Here is a 6,740-nt window from a genome sequence, read left to right on the forward strand (position 1 = left end):
CTCCGTGTTTCGGCCAGAAACTTTTAGGGTGTTTATTTAGCTTAATTTACATTATTTTTAAGTTAGTATGCAGAGCAATGTTTCCTTGTGACATTTCCAAACATATATCATTATACTTTGATATCATCCTCCCACTTACCCGGCCGGATCTCTTCGTCTCTCAAAAAACCCCTTCTTTTCAGATGCCACGATTTTTGTTTCTCTCTTATCCCACCGTCCCGCGCCACACAAGTACCTTAGACTTCTTCCTCCGTCTTTCTGCTTTCACGCCCTTCTTTGTTTTAAAGCATTTCTTCTGACTCCTTAAACTATGGAAGAGCTAGGAAGCAGAAAGAAAAGCTCCCGGAAAGTGGTTGCTTAACTGCTTCGGAAGTAGCTTTCAGACTCAGAAAATAACTTCACAGATTACGAATGCTTAGGCACCTGAGTACTACGAACTGTTCCTTTATGGATTTGAACGCTCTACGAACTGTTCCTTTATGAATTTGGACGATAGCATTCAGAACAGAAACAAAGGAGCTAACAGAACCAGCTAGAAGTCCAGCCTTGTGGCTCCTGATTGGTAGTCAGCGTCGTCCAACTGACCCACACCCCAAGTTCCGTTAAGGGTCGTTCCAGGGCTTTGCTGTACAGTAACAAATAGAAAAATTATTTATTATATTTAGTCAGTAACATAGCTCAGAGTCATATCAGTGTTGGTGTGTGTGTGTGTGTGTGTGTGTGAGCACAATATGTAATGAGGAAATCATGATTATTTGTCTAAATATTTTCACACAAAATTCTTTATTGGAAACAAGAGCCAATTGTAACTTTAATAAATTAATTCCATTAGCTTATAAAATAAATTTTATGCACAATTCCTTGTACTTTGCCCACTGTCACTCTTTCTCCCTCAATGATATTCTTCCTACCCAGAAATACCTTTTGCTTTGGTGCCTTCACATGCATGCAAGTATGGGCATTTACATATTGTACAGGCTGTTTTGTGTGTCAGCTTGATACAAGCTAGAGTCCTTAGAGAAGAAGAGGCCTCAGTTGAGGAAATGCCTCACTGAGATCCAGCTATAAGGTATTTTCTCAATCAGTAATGAATCTGGGAGAGCCCAGCCCCTTGTGGGTAGTGCCATCCCTGGGCTGGTGGTCCTGGGTTCTATAAGAGAGCAGACTGAGGGGCTTAAGAGATGGCTCAGTTGTTAAGAGCACTGACAGCACCTTCTAGAGGTCCTGAATTCAATTCCCAGCAACCACATGGTGGGTGGCTCATAGCCATCTATAATGAGATCTGATGCCCTCTTCTGGTGTGTCTGAAAGCAGCTACAGTTTTATTCATACAAATCTTAAAGACTATTCCTCCTCAAAGGCTCATTTCTATAGTTTTGTTATGTGAGTAATTAAATTTTAATTAAGTCTGAAACAGCCTCTAAAACAAAGCTCTGTAGTAATTGTGGAGGGAGGGTGAGCGTTATATTCCAGGGATTAAGATTCTTCAGGGGATTCCTTCTCCCCCACATACTGAGAGCTGAAACTGAAGCCCTTCAGCAGTTAACTGAAAACAAGAACTCTACAAATCCAGAAGGTTCAATTACAGTCCTGCAGGGCTCACCTACTGTGGTAGTGAGAACACCTGACCACTCTTTGATGTTCCTCCTCAGGGCTGTAACACTTCCCTCAGAAGCACATGCACTGGTTTTTGTTTGTGAGGCATAGGGCTTGCTGAGCCTGACTCCAAAGGTATGTATGTACCACAGGCTGGAAAGATGGCTGAGCACCGGGCTTCCCCACTGTGCCTTTGGGGAGCTCAGGCAGGGAGGGGGCATCTCTGCATGTGTTCCTTCTTTAACTTGGTGGGAGAATAAGAATGATTCGAGAGTCTCTCTGGTTTCTAGGGGAACACAAACCAAAATGTCTCACTTCTCCAAGCCTCTGCTCTCACCTGTTCCGTGACTGACAGGATGATCTCTTTTCACAGAATCTTCACTGTGTCTCCTACTTAGGGACCATCAGTAATGGGATCTGATGCCTCTTCTGGAGTGTCTGAAAACATCTACAGTGTATTCACATACATAAAATCTTATATATATATGTATGTGTATGTATATGATGTATATGTATCTCTATCTATCTATATCTATATCTATATCTATATCTATATCTATATCTATATCTATATCTATATCTATATCTATCTATCTATCTATCTATATCTATATCTATCTATCTATCTATCTATCTATCTATCTATCTATCTATCTATCTATATCAAGCTAGGGGAAGCAGTAAGCAGCACCCTCCTTGGATTCTGCATCAGCTCCTGCCTTCAGGATCTTGCCCTGTTTGAGTTCCTGTCCTGACTTCCTTCAGTGATGAGCAGCAATTTAGAAAGCTGAACAAACCCTTTCCTCCCTCACTTACTTTAATCATGGTGTTTTCTCATAGCAAACCCTAACTAAGACACGTATAGATTCTGATATGAAAGAAAATAAGCCATCATTTGTACTTCCCTCTCTTTCAACCCCTTTCACCCTGGCTCAGTCCCCTACAGACCACTTTTGTCTCTGGGACATTAGTTTTGCTATAGGGAGAAGATCAATTTGTTCAGATTTGTGTTTGTATCTCTTTTCTGTGCCTAGTTTTGAGCTTTGTTTGGTTCAGCTCTCTTGTGTGCTTACATTGAGGAAATTACAATAGGATGATTGATTACCCATTCTTTTTTTGAAACTCACACCCAACTAAACATTTCTTGTGTATCTTTCTCCACAAATTCATTGGGCATTGATTTTTTTTTTTAATGTCATTGATTAACAAAGCTTAAGAAAGCCAAGTCTATAGGAACAAGCTTTTCCCTGTGCTTAGTTGGTGGCAATCTGTATTTACCAAGAAACAGGTCATCTGTCTTACATCTTATTTTTGAAATCGTGTTCAGCTAAACTGGCTAATCATCTGTTTTCTGCTCTTATGCTACCAATACAATTACCTCCACTTTGGCCATGACTCTTCTTTTCATGGTGCACATTGAAACCTCTGTGACCACATCCCTAGATTACAAGATCAAGTAACCCCAGACCCAACCTGGAATACGTGTATTCTTTGATCATTAACTTGTCTTAAACACACGCAGCCCTTATAATTATACAAAGAGGGGGCACATTCTATTCATGATTCTAACTTTATTATCTCTTTCTGGGAAAACAACTTAAACCATCTCCTTAAACTTTCTATCAACTACCTTATCTTCCTAAAACTATTTAAATCAAATCAGGAGTTCCACAAAATGATTGATTCATCTAAACAATATTATTTTATGAACGTTTCCTCTTCATATTGATCTATTGCCCAATAGAGTGGGCTTTCTCCCAAGATGCAATCATATCAAATCATAGGCAATGAGGCCAGTCACACCGGTGATGCCAGATATATGAGGAAGACAGCAATGACAAACATGAGAAGGCACAGCAGCTGCGGCAAGAAGCAATCTGGAGAAGAAGCCCCTGGGCTGAGCCTCTCCAAGGTACACCCACAGCAGCTGAGCAAAAAAAACCTAAAAAATAGCGGACCATCTCCAGGAAGATCTCTCCTGCTTACTATCAGCCACTAATTGATTGCTAAATCTTACAATGGAAAAGGGGACGTCTCAGGAAATATTGAGCCTCTGTTGAACTTTCTCTGACAGGGGAAAAACAAGCTTTTCAAGCTCCTTCCTGAGCCCTGTGTCTTTGAGACTTGGTGCACCCGTACAAAGTCAGTCCTGCTAGCTCTTGCTGTCCTTCTTACCTCCTTCACTCCTTAGGTTATTATCCCATGTTCCTGTGTCTATTGCTTCCATCTGTCTGTCTGTCTGTCTATCTATCTATCTATCTATCTATCTATCTATCTATCTATCTATCTTCCATTTATATACTTATCTCTCCATTCCAATCAAGAACTCCTGCAAGGCATAATAGTGTCTTATTTTTAAGGATGGGTGTATGGGGAGGGAGGGAGGTTAGTGCAGTGGAAACAGGTTCTCTTAGCAGGCATGTGTTATGTGCCTGCAGTTCTAGCACTGGACAGATAGAGCAGATCAGGAGTTAAAGGCTAACCTTTAAAACTCAGCAAGTTTGAGAGCAGTCTGGTCTATAATGAGACTTTATTTTTCAAACTCCAAACTTGGAATGTTAAAAAGTTGCCTATGACAAGGTATGTGCTTGGACAATAGTCTCAGTGACTTTTCTCTCCCTTTTCTCTCCCTTTATGTCTCTCTTTAAGGCTTTCTCTTATGCTCCCCTTTCACTTTTAAGAGACAGCCACTTTTTATTTTACTGGTATACATCTCTCCTATACAGCAGAATTATATTTCTAGAAAAAAAGAAATCCCCTTAAAAGAACTGTGGTTGGGAAGCAGTTGAACTTTTTGCATTGTTTCATCCCAGTCTTAATGCTAAATCTCTCAGTTTTTATTGAGATATATAGTCTCACTATGTAGTCTTGGATGTACTGAACTCAGAGCAATCATCCTACCTCTGCCTCCTAAGTGCTGGCATGGAAGGCATGCACCACTGTCATGGTTTGTAAATGCTTGACCCAGGGAGTGGCACTATTTGGAGGTGTGTCCTTGTTGGAATAGGTGTGTCACTGTGGGCCTGGGCTTTAAGAGTCTCATCTAAGCTGCTTGGAAGTCAGTATTCTGCTAGCAGCCTTCAGATGAAGGTGTAGAACTCTTAGCTCCTCTTGCACTGTGCCTGCCTGGATGCTTCCATGTTCCTGCCTTGATGATAATGGCTTGAACCTCTGAACCTGTAAGTCAGCCCCAATTAAATGTTGTCCTTATAAGAGTTTCCTTGGTCATGGTGTCTGTTCACAGCAGTAACACCCTAAGACAACATCATACCCGTTTTTTTTTTTTTTTTTTTTTTTTGGAGATTTGAAGGCTTCACTTTTAATGCCATCCATCAGAACCCTTCTGTTTGCTTTTGGCCTGGTGGGATGTGGTTGGCTTTCTCACTGATGCTTCTCTTCCTTACGCTGGGCTTTGGGTACCACAGATGTTCCAACCCTTTTGCACTTTTTTCTTTTTCTTTGACAGTTGCTTTTGGAGTTGAGGAGTTTCTGCTTTTGAGTTTTAGGAGCATCCCTTAAATGTTTAGTTTTATAGGTGTCCACGTTGCATGTGCACATGTTTAAACTCTTTGGTCTGGATAATGCCTTTCTTCTTTACCCTGGATTTTTACTGTTTTCTATTCTTCAGTAGTAATGTTAGCATTTATTATAATTTCATTGAACTACAAAATGTTAATGCTTCAGTATTAAAATATATTTACCACCTACTCTTGGAATGGGTTTGTTTTTTCATTGCCTATGAAATACACTAGATTTTCTTTTCTTTCTTTTCTTCTCTTCTCTTTCTTTTTTCTTTCTTTCTCTCTCTCTCAATGTCTCTTTCTTTCTTTCTTTCTTTCTTTCTTTCTTTCTTTCTTTCTTTCTTTCTTTCTTTCTTTCTTTTTCTTTCTCTCTCTCTTTCTTTGGCTTTTTTGATTCAGGGTTGCTCTGTGTAGTCCTGGCTGTCCTGAAAGTCTCTCTGTAAACCAGGTTGGCCTCAAATTCAGAGATCTGCCAGTCTCTGCCTCCTGGTATTAAAGGTGTGTGCCACCGTGCCTGGTATGCTAGGTTTTCTTAATGCTTCTTCAGGACAGTTAAGAGACTGAAATGAAAAAAAGAATTAATTACGATTAAAATATTTAAAAAACGAACTGAAATGACTGTAAAATATATTTTTAAAAATTTATATTCGTTAGATTTATGTATTTTATGTGTATGAGTGTGTAGGTGCACCAACTATATGCTGAGCCACCAGAGGTCAGAAGCATGTGCCAGATCTCCTGGAACTGGAGTTAACCTTCCTCAGTAGCTATTGCTTGGTTTGTTTCAAACTCCACAAAAGCAAATTAGAGTTGCCAATAGACTTGTAATGTAGAAGGTATACTTATGTAAACCACATTTTATATTCTCAAATACTCTTTCAGTCCTTCTGTGAGTAACATTTTTGGGAAGTTACTCCTGTAATAAACCAGAGGCAGTATTAATGCACAGTAGCTATAGCCTGAGCATTTTGAAATTTCTTTTATCTTGAAATAGGCCTTTCCCATTTCCTGCAAGTGAGGGCAGTGCTCCTGAGAGCTTGCTTTTATCACTCTACCGCTGTGGTTTTGTCACTCTACCCCTGTGTTTTTGACTAGGACCTCCTGAATGCTACGTGAGAACTTACCGTTATGCTATGTGCCTAACCCTTTGGGTAGCCTTGGATTTAAAATCCTCCTGCCCCAGCCTCCTGAATATCTGACTTACAGATCTGTGAAACTAGGCCCAGCTTACTTCTTAGATGCCAAGGGCCAGCCTCGGCTTGGTCCAGATTCCTGAGAGAAGGGTTGTCTGGAAGAGGCAAAAAGAAACAACTCAAAGTCAAATTGTGGGTCCCAGCTGGAGGCCTACATTCTGCTCAAGATGGTTTCCTAGGCAGCTCTCTGTAGATATCTCTTGGCTCTGCAGTCTGCTTGAGATAGATTTTCAGACTGCTGTCTCTATAATCTCCTTGAGACAGTCTTTTTTTTGCTATTCTAAAAAACTCTCTGGTTGAGACAGTCAGCTTTCTGCTTGAGACAGCTCTCTCTGCTACTAAAAAAAAAAAATCTAAAACCTCTTTGGATAGCTCATGAAAGTCAGAAATTCTCTTAGAAAAATTCTTAAAATAATTCTTGGGTGTTTCT

Source organism: Apodemus sylvaticus, chromosome 14 (assembly GCF_947179515.1).
Source record: "Apodemus sylvaticus chromosome 14, mApoSyl1.1, whole genome shotgun sequence".
NCBI classification, from domain to species: Eukaryota; Metazoa; Chordata; class Mammalia; order Rodentia; family Muridae; genus Apodemus; species Apodemus sylvaticus.